Here is a 14,922-nt window from a genome sequence, read left to right on the forward strand (position 1 = left end):
AACAGTTATGGGCTAATTAATTGTTACTTTTTTTATAACAAGAAAACTGCTTCAACATTTGCCTATGTTAGCCTGTAATCACAGTATATGTAACGTATCCCCGGACTGCCGTATTCTGCATTATTTGCAAGCCTTTTAGCTAAGTGCTTCCGGTTAAAGACTCTTCACCGATTTACACCAACAGTGCACCATTTGACTTTTCCTCTCCAAGCCAAACCTAATGAGTGTGACCCACGCCGTGCTGACAGCTCAGTTAATGTGTCACTGCAACAGTACAATAATACAGCTCTGCATACACTACTATGACAACCTCATTAGGAGAGACAATTAAAAAACTGGAGAGATCATTCTCTGAAACTGAGTTTAGATATCATGCATGCTGGTGCAGGTTCAAATGAGAAGAGATATGAAGGAGTGACGATAACGAGTCAGTGACATGCAGTGAAGGGCAGGACATTGAGAGGAGGGGAGGGCCAACAGATCTCGACTGCACAACGAAACGATATTCATTTTCACTGGAAATTGCTGTTACTCACTCCGTATGTACAACCGGAGCCCGAGCAGTAGTGACAGAGCAGGAGAGCCACAAGGTCTTGCCCATACATTTCACTTTACCCAGAGCAGCATTTATTCATAACACCATACGACATTAAATGCCTCATGGAAAAAAAAATGAGCTATTGAACAAATATTGGTAATGTAAGAACTAGGTCAGATGGCAGAACCCATTCATCCATCCATATAGTCATTTTCTAAACTGCTTTACCGAGGCAGTGGCCCGACTGGTTGTCTTCCGCCTCAAACGTAGACGGTTCGATCTCCCGTCTCGTCCTGACCACGTGTTGCACGCACAAGCCTTGCAGATTGGCGCATGAATATGTGAGAGAATGGGTGACGGATCATGTAAAGGGCACTGAGACTGCTCAAGCAATAAGATGTGATAAATAAGTTAACTCCATTCACCATTTGCAAGGGCACAGAACTGCACGCAGACTCAAACCTACAGACACCTATTAAACCAACAGGCATGCCTTTGATCGGGGGAGTGAACTGTGCACTAGTGCAGGCAGAAAATACAAACTTAATCCAGAGAGGCAATATTGGGCCTCACAGGGAATATCATGTTTTCTCATTGGAGAAGGTGGGGCTCTCTAAGCCACCAATGAGAAATCAAGATATTTTAGCTTTGTGTGTGGGGATTAGTCATGTCTTCTATAATACATTATAAACAATGCTTTGAATGGTTAGCCAGCGTTAACCCTATAGAAGTTGTTGAAATGATTTCATCGGGACAGAAATTCATACTTATGCATACCCAATGTTCAAGTAAAGAACAAAACAAAGATTGAGATTCTTATAATCAGATTCATATTGTAAATAGGATGTACTTCTGAAGTTCATTTTGTGTACTATTTGTTGTCAACAAGTGAGTTATTTTCAATTACTTTCCGGTTGCCAACACAAGATAAAAGTCTTTTGAGATTTATTATAATATTGGTAAAAACGCAAAGAGGTCTCACACAAACACACAAAAAAGAATTTTTATCCAATGGCAACCGTGATTAACATAACAAGCCGTTAAAAACAGTGTTGGAAGTGAATCTGGAAAAAAACTGTATAATCCTGAAAGGGGGAAATAAATCATATTCATCCTAATTGAAATGTCTCACCTTAAACAGCCTGAGGCACTGCGGATTAATCAACCTGTGATCAGGTGTGTGTGTCTATATATATATATATATATATATATATCCAATGAGTCAATATTCGGCATAGTGTTAAAATGTATTCAGGTGTTTTAAGCCTCCATTTAATTCTTCAGTTAAAGATTTCCTATGTTTTGCCAGAAGGACTTACAACACCCCCTGAGAACAGGGCTCAATCTGTTGCAAACAGCCCCTGATTCAAGTAAAGCTGCAGGAGCATGTATGAGCGTGATAGTACGAGCTAGTAACCCCTTTTGGGGGAGGAAGCAGCAAAATGTTTGCATATAGTTTGCATTCCAGGTAAGAGCTGCATCGACACCAGAAGTTTAGTGTCAGACTAATATGAACTGACTATTAACTGCTACTAGTGACGCTAAAGAAAGGAGGGAGCTCCAACGCAAAAATGTGAACTTTCACTGGATTTTATTATGCACAGGCCCTCTGATTCTGCTTTGGTTCAGCATGAGCGAGCTGACATTTCCCTAAGACTTGCAAAGTCATGCAAGAAGGTAGCGAGATTGCTTGTCTGGGCACCTCGGGAGAGTTTTTCTTTTTTTCTTCTTCTTCTTCTTCACGAGGTTTCGTGTCCAACATAAGAAAATCGTGCATCATTGAGATAACGGTGGGCAGCAGAGGAGAGATTACAAGGGTTACAAGCCCTTTATACTTGTTGCAGTATTTTTGCAGACTGTTATGAATCACGTTGAACCACTATTGAGTAAGTCTGTGGGAAAATGAGTGAGTCACAGTTAATGTGGTCCTTCACAGGCGTGATAGGAAAGCAGAGGGTCCTAATTATCCTGATAGAGTAGACTGCAAAAAGGCAGGAGTCTAGTTATCTCAGTGTGGTGCTGGCTTCCCCTCAGAGAGCCAGAGAAATCTGGGAGTCATGACTTTACCCACAAGACTCTTCAAAGTTTCATTATTTCTTCTCAAAAATTAAGGAAATAACGTCAAGAGTAAATTTCTGAATTATGTTATTTGAACGCACATTACTTAAAAATATTAAATAGTCTTTATTTTAAAGCCATATGTGTAACAGTTACACCAGTTTATTTACCGTATATCACTTTATTAGCAGATTATTTACAAGGATTTACCAGATATTGTAAATCCACAGCATCTAGCAAGAAAACAGTTGCATTTTTTACTGCATGTAGTTCTCAACAGCCATTAACATGAAATACAGGGCCATCTTGTGACAATATCTTTGGGGTAGCAGTCTGAAAGCGCCTTGAAACCGCTGAAATGATTTACTATGTGTTCTATAATGTGAAAGTATTTAGAAAGCCTTTTATTAACTCTAAAATTAAAGCATGACTGTTGGTGAGAATGAATTTGATTCAAACTATGAGCAATATTCCTCATTCTGAAATAACCGTAGCCTTCCACATGTCACATGAACTTTGGATCAACACCTTATAAGGTCTGATTGGTGGTGACTTATATTTGATTTTCAGTCTTTCACCTTTGCAAAGAAACTAGATATGTTCCGTGAGCTTGGTGTTGAAAGCAAATGGTGTTGAATTGTTCCTGTTGGTCAAGGTACAGACTGATTTCAACTTTAGGCAAAGATTGGCATAATGTGCATTGGGGAAACTGGTTTAAATCATTAAAACAGTCTACTTTAATTCTCAAAATTGAATAAAACAAAATTATCAGATGTATTCTTTCGAAATGTGGCTATATGCCAAAACAATATCTCAGCAGCAGATTACAAAACAAGTAATTAATTATTGGATGTTTCGAGAGCACGCCTTTTAACATGCGTATGACAGTAATTCATGATAATTATTTTCTTGTAAAGATGTCGTTTTACAGCAGAAAGAGTATTTTGCATTCCCTCAAAACATATATGCAGAGAAAATCATTACAGTGCCGTCAAGATAAAGGAGTATTAAATATTTCTTTCTGAATTGATTCTCAGTTAATTGCTCTAATCTTTCTTCTGAATTAGCATAATCTTGGAAGTGCCAGATCCAAAAAGGAGAATGCATTACACCCCCTATTCACATCTTAACTTTCTTGAACATCAAATGTGACTAATAAGCAAAGGCTTATTTTATTATAGAGGATAATAAAGAGATCTATATTTGGTTCAAACAAAGGAGGAGTCATACACAAGAGGCCACTCAGCTTTCAGTAATCAAGACCCAATTATATAAGCATAAGCTAATTGATGGGCTGTACATTGTAATTAGACCAGCACCCTGGGATCAATGGGCTGCTTTTGGAAGTTCTCTAATTTCATTTGAAGAAATAACTCTGTGTGCAGAAGTTCATTTTACTTCTTCAGAAATTATAACTCATCTGACGCCACGATTGCAAATCACAGTACAATATCCAATATGGGAATAATCTGCCACAGGTACAGAAGTATATCTATTTTGTATTTATGTATACATATGGTATATAATGTATAATTTGGAATGAAACTGCTTTGTGATCATCTTTTTTTGCTATGACAAATGTTCCTCCTTTCACAGTATCATAAATAAAATGAATGGCTCTGCATCACAAGCATGCACAGTAATGAGACTCTGAATCCACGGCAGCAGGTTTGGATTCAGCAATAATTTATTGTTGCACCTGTACTTTTTCCACCCGTGACACGTGAAGACATTTTTATGTGAAAAGTCTCCCCGTATTTATCACTGAAGGACATGCATCCCCATGGCACACCCACACAGGTGGGTTTGACTATTTTGAATGATTACACCTCTTTTCCAGACAGACCTCGGATGATAGTCCCTCGATTCTGCCATCTCCACACTTACATGGAAATGCTGAATTTATATGAACTGATGATCTAACGGCAGCAGATGTTTCTTCAAACAGCGATGGACCACTCCATTTTCTGTGTGGGTTTTTGTGCAGCATGTGTTTATTAGTCCGTGTTGTTAATGAACCTGGATGAGAGGTGTTCTGGCTGCACACAGAAAGTGATAAATGCTTATAGGTGCAGCAAACCACACTCAGACGGTAGATTGTTTAGAAGGCATCCAACAATTGCTGCATTTTCCCAGTTGCACCTTCAAATTGAGACAGAACATAACACACAGGGGACGTGTTCAGCTTTTTCTGACTAACTATTTCTTATAGATGTTTCTTGTGCAATAAAAATATTTCATAAAAATGTATCTCTGGCATTCCTATACTTCATTTCTTCTACAGCGGATTACTGCCACAGGCTGGTACCTATTACTGACGTCAGCAGTTCTGAGAAATGTGCAACATGCCTGTGCTCATTGTGTGCCTGGAAGTCCTTACACAATGGAATCAAAGCAATGCAGGAAACCGCCCGTCAAAATATCAGCTCCAGTACGCCACAAATGGTCCAAGAAAACTCAACAGGGTGCCGTTAATTAATCATTTATTTCAAGACGTTGTATTTTGAAATTAACTGGCAAAGTGTTCAATTGTTAAATGACAGGCTGAGTAGAGCTCCAATCAAAGCGTTTAGTACTTTTCAGAGCCACGACTTTTGCAGAATGACAAAAGACACCTCGCGCTGAATGTGCTGTTTCTTTTCATACTTGTTTTTTTTTTTGTCAGTACCAACAAATGATGTTGCTGAGCAACTAAGAAAAAAAAAAGTGAAGCAACTAAGGCAATGAAAAAGGGAATAACATAGGAGAGGGAATGACAGTGGAAGGACGGCACAGGCGTCGCGAATAAGACTTTCGGATGAGTACAGCAAAAGGGCAGGAATGCAATTTTGGAACAAAATGCTAAGGAAACCAAGACAGGAAGAAAAGGAAACTTAAGTAAGTAGAAATGGAATGATTTTAATAAAAATTGGATATTGGTCTGTCAGCGTTGTCAAGGGCTGACATGAAAAACATGAGCCACGTGTATATTTTTTTTTCGGGTGGGGATGGCAAACTAATGTCCATCAATGGCCTGTCAGCCTGCCTTTGATAGAGTAAGGAGAAAAAGAGGGAAGCCTTAGACACCAGAGTGCATTAGTAATCAAAAACTTTTTATTGAGGATTTTTTATGAATTGTATTATTGCACCTGCAGACAATTTATCATGCAGAACCCAAAAAGTAGTATTTTTTCATTTAGATGGTCCAGGTTTTCTAAAGTTTTCATTATTTTTTGTTTACCAGTCTTTAGTTTTCTTTGTGAATCACATTGTTATGGTTTCAATTTCTAGTTAATGTTTATGTTTTGTTACTGTGTCTTATGCTCTGCTTTCACGTCATCTTCGGCTATTCTTACTACTGTTGTCAGCTGTGCCTTATTGTCTCTGTACTCCCACTGTGTATCACTGTGCCGTCACAGGCTTGTTTATCTTTGCTTGTTTGGTTGTTTTTTTTCCCTGGAATTTTTTTGGTCTTCATTGAGGTTTCGACTTAGGTTTTGTTTTCTCCTTTTGTGAAGAAGCCTTCGCGTTTATTGAAGTTGCTTATCTTCATTAAAAATCACCCTTTTCCAGACTTTGTGCCTGTGTCTTCGATCTTCGGTCATCTGGGAAGGAGAGAGTTACAAATGCACTAGGTTTCTTATGTATTTACTCTTCTACTTCAAAGATACAGCACAACTATCTCCAAACACCTCTGGAACCGAGCCACGACACGGCTTAAGAAGGGAGTCAATGGCCACACCAATCACTGCCTGGTTCTCCTGTAAGGTTTCAACACAAGACAAGTGGAGCCTGATGAGGGCGCACATAAAAACTGACAATGTAAAAATCCCCAAAAAGAATCACAACGTGAGAACAATAGCTACAAAACTTTATGGAATTCCATGTTTTAAAATAAATAAAATGTTCAGACATTGTTCCTTGCTTTACTTCACAGCAACCATGTGGCCATTTAGCCTGTCGAAAACTCTACAGTCCTTTTCATAAAGGATATATTTATTTCTACTAACCATTAATAATTTACAAGTGTACCATGTGTGGTTCTCGCAGTATACATTCATTTTCTGAGTGTAGCATGACATGTCCACATGTTCAGATACTTAAACTTGGATACAGGCGATACTGTCTGTGTGAGTTATGGCCATGCTTCGTGTCAGAGAAGGGCACTTGGGTGGCTCAAGTACAAACCTCTAATTTCATCACCTCAGATCCCTAGTGCCCCTCAGCTTAAATATCCCTCCTGTTTACACAAGAGCTGCTGCTCCAGTGTAGCTTTGTAGAATCCAGGTTCTGATTCAACCTGAATGAACTCTAAAACTTGTCAAGTCTTGACAAGTACAATTTTCCTGAGAAAGCGTATGTATTCTTATACCGCTCTAAGTTGGGGGCTTTTGCCTTTCTCTTTGTGTTTAAGTCTTATGAGGTAAACTTTAGTAACACTTTTTCACTCTTGATATCGTCAGGCCGTTTCTTCTTTGGATTCTCATGAAAGTGTTCATTCTGTCTGTATGTTTTTGAAACTGGCTTGAAGAAATCCCAGCAGGTCCTTTGCTTTCATGCTATTAGATGAAATGTGCTTTAAGCATTTTCCTCACTGACCCGGTCCAGTGAGTTTTTAATTCATTTAACAATATTTGTTACATGACTCACAGTGAAGGAGGCTGTATCTTAATAATATTGGATAAGGAGTGATTTGATTGTGCTCTGGTGGGATTGTGAGTTATCGTTTCTTTCCGTTGTGCTTGTCACGAGTTTCACACAGTATAGACATGCCGCTGTGTGATGCCTTCTAATTTTCCATATTATGTCTCGTCGCCATTTGTCATAGTGAGATGTTCTGTAGTCTGGTGTCTTGAAATAAAAATAGAAGTGCAGAATAGGACATTTGGGAGTCTGAAAATAAAAGTGATATAGATTCAATCAAATTAATTAGAGCTGGAACTTGTTGGTACCTATACTATAAAAATGATCAGATTGAGTATGTCTCTACACAATGAAACTTTATAGTTATTTGTATGTAGTGAATGATTCTATATGGCGTTAATTCTTATTGGTCATGAGCCTTTCATACAATATTCAAACCGAATGCAGTGATTCCAAACTAGAGGTAGGAGAAATCATTTCTGTGTGCTTTCTCCAAGACTTTCTGCAATAAAACATGACGAGTATCAAACCCACCTTTAAGACTACTTACACCTTTATTTCACTGTGGTGTTGCAGCACTGTTCCCATCAAATAACCACAATTGTGCCTTCCTTTCCGGGCTCTACCATGTGTAGGTGAGGTCAGCAGCCTTACCGCGAACAAACGTAAGTATGGATGGAGACGGTTGAAAACATACAGAAAATATCCATTTGTTTGTTTGCTTGTCATGTTTACAGTCAGCTTTCTCCAAATCTCCGGAGGCTTTACACATACCAGCTGCCCCAGGAGAGATAGAAAGATGTTTTTCAAAGTGCCACGTAGATGAAAAGTCTGGAATGTAAATCAGTCTCTTCGAACACGTGTTGAGAGCATTCATACTTGGAAAACTCCTCATCAGAATCATATTTCATTGTTTCAGACTACTGATCAAATGCTTGGGTTTAACTTTGAGGAACACTTTGCAAAAGCCGCAGGGGTTTAACTTTGCACCCGTCATTGGGAGACAATGCTGTGGCCAGTATTTGTACGTTTTGTTTACCAAGACTCCTTCTTGACCACCTTGTGACACTTTTCTCTCCCCAGACTACTCATTAGATGCCCTCAAGGGAAATTAATGCAGATGAACATGCGAGTGCCTTACACACACTCCTGTGTACACCCACACAAAGTAATTCACCCCCTCAGCCTCAGTAATGCATTAACCTTTAACTGTCTGTTCACAACTGATCATTTGATACTCATAGACATATTGTGCACAAAGGTTTCAGCATATGGAAAAAAAAAGAATCCGGCTGTGGTTTGTATGCCACTTTCTGATAAGCCCAGAAAGGACTGATAGTGCTGAAGTATGCTCGAAAAAAAAAAAAAAATGGGGAGATGAGAAGGACATGCTGTAGACTCTGGGCTGTTTCAATGAGTGGAGCAGCGAGAGAGACAGAGACAGATTCTTTGAATTAGCTAAACAAATAGCATTGTCCATTAAACAGCCTTTCACGGACTAGTGAATAATGCAAAAGCATTATATATAGATATGTGTTAACACCATTACACATGACAAACAGCAAAGCCTGGACTTTCCAAACACAATCTTCTGAAAGAATATAGAAATAAGCCCATTGGTCTTCCAGCAGTAGCAGGTCTGTTTAATTTTAATTACTCCAACTTAACCGTCTGAACTAGCTCCATTAAAACCTGCTCCATTAAGACTCCATTATACTGGTGTGAATAGGCATTGCATCATTCCTCGGGTCGTGTTTTTTTTTTTTCTTCTTCTTTCCAATCAACTCTATAGATAGGATTAAATTCCTTTATCCATTTCATCCAAAACTAGAGATCACACTTGTCTAATTAAGATGCAAACATGGATATAAATGCGTTTTTTTCCCCCCACCAGCATCAATGTGTCCCTTCTGAAAAATAGGGCTGAAAATGACTCGGTAGAGCTCATTGGTAAGCAGTGCTCAAAGTGGGGTACTGAAAAAGCAGCTTCATTCCCTGTTGCTTTAAACTATGACAGGAAATTTCTATCTGCCATGGAGGAAACACTGTGCTGCAGTCAGAACACAGCAGGTCACCACAAACACAGCAGACTGTAGAAAAGATGGCAGACGTTAAATTGGAAAATGCAATGAAAGTGGGAACATAATGTAAGTATTTAAAAACAGTATATTCTCGACCTGGTACAAGTTCTAGTCGTTAGCGTCAGAGAACAGTTATTAACAAACTGTTAATTTGTTAATTTGACAATTCCTATACTTTGCTCTGTCGCAATAATTGAACTTGCATGGTGAAATATGTCATAATTCAAATCAATCCATCCATCTTTTGAACTGTCTCAGTATCGCGAAGGGCTGCAGCCAATCCCAGCTGACTATAAAGTAACTAAAAAAGTTTGAAATATGTTCAACTTGCATTACCAAGAATGAACAACAAGCAAAAATCTACACACATCAGGTGAGCTATACAAATCAGGTGGAAGAGCTCGATGAGACACAGTTGGAAACGGTAAAGGATTAATCCAGGAGGAAGAGGAGCACACAGGGGCAGAGGAGAGAGAAAGTGCACAAGAAGGAAAGGAGAGGAAATTAAACTGGTCTTCGGTCTTTTATTCTGTGTCCATATGTGCCTCCGTCTCATGTCTCCAGGTGTTGCAGGTACGTATACTGCTGCATCTGTTGCTTTCTGATAGCAACATCTACAATCTTTTTTTTTCCAGCTGGCATAATAACTGGTATTTGAGCACAACTTTTTTTGCTCTCTCATATAATATCAAAATGTGGGACTTTTTCCAAGGACAAATTTAACCAGGGACAGGTCACCCAAATCAGAGGCTGTCCTCTAAAATCGCCACACTAACTTAAATATATGTTTATATAGTCCCTTGAAGAACATTGAAAACTGGACATTTTCATATAATTCTAAAACTAGCCAGTACGGCTCGGACAAGAAACAAAAGTCGAAAATGTCCAGGCAAAAGAGGACGTATGTCCACCCTATTCAATAATTGTTTTAATTATTTCAAACAGACCAAAATAACGTGTGCACACCACCATCCTTCAATGTAACAGTAAATCTAACATGTATGCAAAATGTTAAGTCCTCTTAGAAACAGAGACGATCTGCTTGAACGTAATGCTCTAATTCCTTGTTTGTATTTTAAATATCTGAACTCTTTGTTAATGCGATGTCATTTTTGTCTGTTTGTGATATTTGCGGTAACCCCTTCTTATTATCTCAATGATGCATCCTGAAGTGGAGTCGAGATAAGCTTTAATGCTCTCAAAGGCTCGAGAAACTGAAACACGTTGTTTCTGTTCGTGTTCAGGTGGGTGACTAATGTTCACCTACTTCAACTGCTGCTGGTACAGTCCTTAAGATAGCAGTCACAACTATAACAACAAAAAATCACATGACTGAAATGCATGAATACATTTTTTTTTCCCACTGAATTCACATTTTAAGTTTGAGTTCTATGTTAATGATGGTATTTGCAGCCACCTAAGCAATCATTTAATGGCCTGTGACTTGAATGATTTGCATTGCGGGGCTCCAAAGTGCAAGATGTTGTAATGAAAGCTCGGAAAATCACTTGCAATTTAAAAAGAGCTCAAAGGTTTTCAAACCTCTATCAGAATGGCTTGATCTTTGAGCAGTGCTTAACATCTCGTCTTATATCTTGCCTGAAAACCCACAAGGAGAGAAATGAGGTAGGAAAAAAACATTGAGATGAAAGAGCACAAATTCGAACAAGCAGGAGCCATGAAGAAGGAAATTAAGATGTTGAAATTGTTGTGAAATTTTGACCGGCAGCAACGGCCAAAACACATGTCACACAGCAACATGATGAGATTATCAAGAGCTCTCTGGCATCTGCCAGCCCTGCATATGGCGGCATTATACCGCCGCATTTCTCGAGGCTGCATCGTCACAGTCGCCTGCACCAGCATCTCATTTCTCCACCGCTGCTCCACTGATGAATAGTTTCATGAATATCTCAGGCATGAGATATTCATGAAACTATATGAATGTAACTATGAAGCTGTGCGGAACCCAACCGTCAACCTTGTAAATAAAAACCTCACAGCTCCCACTTTGAATAGGAGTCATAAAGAACCAGACTCCCTCCACTGCTTCCCCCACTGACGGAAATGCAAGCCAGCCTAACTCTTTTCACCGTGAAGGGGTTTCATTGTAGCTAAACTTGTTTTACACCTTCCATTTTTCGTGATGACCTTGAAGTTTGATGTATTGCAAAGATGCATTCAGTGGGGACACAATTTGAGATGCATTTTCATATCCTGGAGGCAAAAAAAAAAAAAAAAATCTCTCAATCGCTGCCAAACCATCTCAACAGGATATTTTAGAAACATTTTTACATTTGACAGAGCCTGTGGAAATAATCCAACTGTAGACACAATTCACACTATCAATTATTTTGATTACATTTCCTTTTTAAAAAGTTCCAAATACAAGACGCTATTTCAGGTCAGTCATGAGTTATATAGTAATGAGTTATCATTTTTATATTCAAACCAACTAGCTTTTACAGGAGAAACTGTCCAGTATGAGCACCAGCGGAGAAGGAGAAACTGATGTGTTGCCATGGTTACACACTTCACTTCCTGTGTTTGGTCCACCAGCACATCACACTGTACACAAACAGCACCAGGGTTAATTTGCAAGTGAACTGAGATGTACATTTTTGAGGTTGACTCGTGGTTTGCACTTATGCCTCACAGCAAGATAATCCTTGGTTTGAGTCTGGATTGTGGACTCTTTCTGTGTGGAGTTTGTTTGTTCACCCTTCTTCTCAGAATTCTCTTGTTTCCACAGTTAAAAAAAAAAACCAACAGTGATAGACAATCCCAGACACACATTCACACTCTTTCACCTGTTTGCTGTGATGAACTGATGGCCTGTCCACACTATACTCTTCTTTTCACCTATTATCAGCTTTGATTGGCTGCTTTCCCTCCTATGAGCGGACAATATAAAAGATATCGCAGCTCAGACTCAAAACACTGGAGTTCTGACAAAGCTCTGATGTCATATTGCTGAACTTAAAGAACGGTGTGCAAATTATTTCGTATTTGTTGCCACAGCCCATTGTTCATCTCAGCTGCAGCCCAGTGGAGGTGTAATTCAAAAAGTGTTATCACTGGTGTCAAATGAAACAAGAAAGAGCTTCTCTCAACAGACGAGAGAGAAAAAGCTGATATAGCCAGAATTCATTGGGTTGTGCAAGGCCAGCACCCCGTGCCCTGTCCTTGGAGGAGTGTAGTATTTCTTGGTGGATGTCTAATAGAGACATATTTCAGTGGTGTAAGCTGGAAAAAAACAGATCTACTGATATGAATTCCACCCCTCAGAATTCCCATCATCAGGAATTGGAACTTTAGCACAGTGAAACATGCGGGTCACGATGACAGAAGGGGACAGGGGACAGACAGTCTCTCTTCTCACGTGATCGTCCATACTCATAAGCAGGAAGATGTGACAGGAGAAAATAAACCTGATAATCAACCTGCAAATACATTTTCACCTGTGGAATTACAAGAGCTGTATTGGCTACATAGTGGAAATTGAAGCAGGATAAAAAAGTTTTGTGTGTGATATAAGTATTATTATTTTTATCAAATTGCTGTAGAAGTCAGAGGACATTCATACTTTTTGCTTCAAAGGGAATGGCATTCACTTGATGTAAGGTGTTATTTCTTATAGATGAAAGATTTTTTAAGGCGTTTTTTTTCCCCACCAACAATGCTGCAACGATTGCTGGTCTTGGATTGCAAAGCGCTTGTTACAAAGACGTTGTTGTCTCAATTGTAGTTTGATTTAACAGGCACACAGCTCTCATTGGATTTTACAGGTGTCTGGATCCACAATACACCAACTAATGTCTGTTTTTGTCAACTCCATTCCTCCCTTTTTTAAGTTGGTGTCAATGTCCGTACGGCATTTTTGCCGTCCATTAAATCCATGATATTGAAGGGGTACCATGAGTTTACACATTATCCTGCCATTCTATGCATACTGTTGATCTTTGGTAGGTTGATATGACTGAGAGACTGTGAAAGTTTCAGGGGGGCTCTGAAATGCTTGAATGGAATTATCAGCTACTTTAACGACCAGGAGGACAATGGTGTCTGATCCCTTTCTCCTGGGGTGTAATCTCTAGAATTCCTCTTCGCTCTTTGCTTTGAAAGTCTGAAATGTGACTCAATGTTTTGGTCAGTGTTGCTCTGTGAAGTGGCTGCTGGAATTTTTCAAACTAATGCGTCAGAGTGATGAAGAACAATCGAATTTGCAAGCTTAATATGCCGGCTTGTATGGGTTTATAGTGTATGTAATACATTGCACGAAGATCAAGTACAGAAAACGGAACAATTGCTCAACAGTAAAATGTACCGCATGTAAAATAAATAAAGATAACACATAATACAATGATCTCTACAGTGAAGGCTCCATTGCTTTGGTTTATCTTATTGTCACAGAGGTAGAGGTAGAACTTGATACAGAGTTCAAATATTTCTATCCCGGTAAGGATTTTTTTTTTTGTTGTTGTGAGTGGTAAAATGAGTCGACTCATAGGCGCTGGTCTTTACAGCAGCACGTCTCAAATCATTTTTCTTTTGAGGGAGATTGGACTGAGATGTCAGACAGCACTCCATCAAAATACAGAATGTGGAAATGCATTATGGAAGAACAAAGGTACAGCTCTCTTGTGGAGATTCAGAGATTTTCAAAATCAATGCAAAGATCATCTAAGCTACTCTGGAAACACGGAGCATTATCATTATATTTTATGTTGATTTCTTTATGATTTGCGACTTTGGTTGCAGGGCACTGAAACAGCTGACTATCTATGAAGGCAGGTTCATCACAGGGCAAATACAAACTCACAAACTCCGAGGAAGAACATGCACATTCCACAGAGACTAACGTAACAAAACTGACATGTTTTGTTTTTTTGTTTTTTTCCATTGCTCATGGAATCACAATGTACAAATAAATGTATGTGACTGAATGACTGTGAATATATGTGTTGTTCAGTGGCATCCACTTTGCTGTTCAGTGGCAGAACCTTTTTGTGTTCCTCGAGATGAATATCCACAACCTCACTCTCAAGGTTGTGCTGTTGGACTTGATATTAGCATGGCTGGCGCAAGGGCCAATTATGGCCCAAGGTCTGATTTTATATACAGGCCTTGGGTAATAGAACATCATATTTTTTGACATAAAATAACTGCAACCGGCTATTCTTATTTTTCCTCATGTTAGCGGCATTATTATTTGACATGCATGCAAGTGATGCCATGTGTGAACCAAAGACTGCCACAGCTGTCTGGCTCACATCAAATTGAAAGTTAATGCAAATATTGTACCACATTTTTACTTGAAGTCGGCAAAAAAAAAAAGTGAGATAATAACAGATAATAACAGACATTGATTTTTTTTTAAATCCCCTACACAGGATCACAAACGTTTTAGATATTTAGGGCAATCCTTCTCATGGTATGTTGCTGAAATCTTTATTGTCCAAACTTCCATCCATACAAGCAATTAAACTCTCCTGCGAAACCACTACACCTGCTTCTTTCTCAATTTCATCCATGTACATTGTGTTTGCTATTGCCTCTAAATCCTCAGCACTTCATCTTTATTTCACTTTAGATTTTTTTTATCTCAATCTTATTCCCTCC

Source organism: Lipophrys pholis, assembly GCF_963383615.2.
Source record: "Lipophrys pholis genome assembly, chromosome: 20".
Lineage (NCBI taxonomy): Eukaryota > Metazoa > Chordata > Actinopteri > Blenniiformes > Blenniidae > Lipophrys > Lipophrys pholis.